The sequence below is a fragment of the Brassica oleracea genome, chromosome C7 (assembly GCF_000695525.1).
Source record: "Brassica oleracea var. oleracea cultivar TO1000 chromosome C7, BOL, whole genome shotgun sequence".
NCBI lineage: Eukaryota > Viridiplantae > Streptophyta > Magnoliopsida > Brassicales > Brassicaceae > Brassica > Brassica oleracea.
The window spans coordinates 34,811,392-34,812,549 of NC_027754.1; positions in this window are offsets into that span (position 1 = coordinate 34,811,392).

The following is a 1,158-nucleotide window of genomic DNA, read 5'->3' on the forward strand; positions in this document are numbered from 1 at the left end:
TTTTGGTGTTTTGAGTATTGTTTAGCAATTTTAAATATTTAATTTTGATTATTTACATATATTTTCAAGTAGTTTAGAAAACATCAAAATATATTATATATTTTGGATATTTATGGATATTAAATCTAAAACTAATTAATATATTTCAATATATAAATCTTATTCAGATATATTCGAATACTCGAAATATTTTGGTTCAAGTCTGGTTCGGTTCTGATTCTTTAGATACCTATTTTTTATACTCGTTCAGATATTTAACCAATTCGGGTTTAGTACTATTTTTTCGGATCGGATTCAGTTACGTTTTTTGTATTCATGTTTTTTCCATCCCTAATTTTGGAAATCAATTTTTAAGATTTTGTGTATAGAAAAATCATTAAGTATGTTTAATATTAAGAAGGTGGTTATAAGTAAAAAACAATATTGTTTGTTATAACTACACGTGTATTTGAAATAAGGTGTGGTATGTGCTGGTTTGTCGTAGGTTAAATGGAGTATTTGTTTAGGTACGTGCTGGTCTAATTTAATAAATTAGTTAGTCTACCAAACATGATGCTTTTGCGTTTTTTTTACAGGAAATGAATGAATTAAGGAAAGTATAAAACTACAGTGTTTTGATCAGTGGCATATGATTGTAATTATTAAGAAAAATTTAGGGTGAAAATTTATTTGTACTTCATTTTTAATAAATTAGATAGGTGTTGTTTTTTGAAGTATGCTACTGTGACTTTTACCTTCACGAGAGAAAGCCCATATATATCGGTGAATAACCCAAAGGGAAAGCCCAAAGATGATTGCATATTATTTCAAGTCCAAAAGAAAAACATAGTGGTTTTTGTTTATTTCAAATACGTTACCATTCCACCCACAGGTTAAATTATGCAGGGAAAACTGTTTTTTTAGATCAAAAAAATAGTAACTATGTCCCTTTAGACTAATCTATATTTTGTATCATATTTTCTTATAATACTCTTTAATATTTATGAAAATAATTTTAATAAATAGTTTTACAAACAAAAAAAATTTGGAAAAATAGTAACATTTGTTAAAATACCTATATGAACTTAATGGTATATTTTCCAGTTATAAAAAAGTTAAAATTATAAATTTCAGATTATGTTCTAAAAAAAGTAGAAATGACATTCTCCAAAGTAGAAA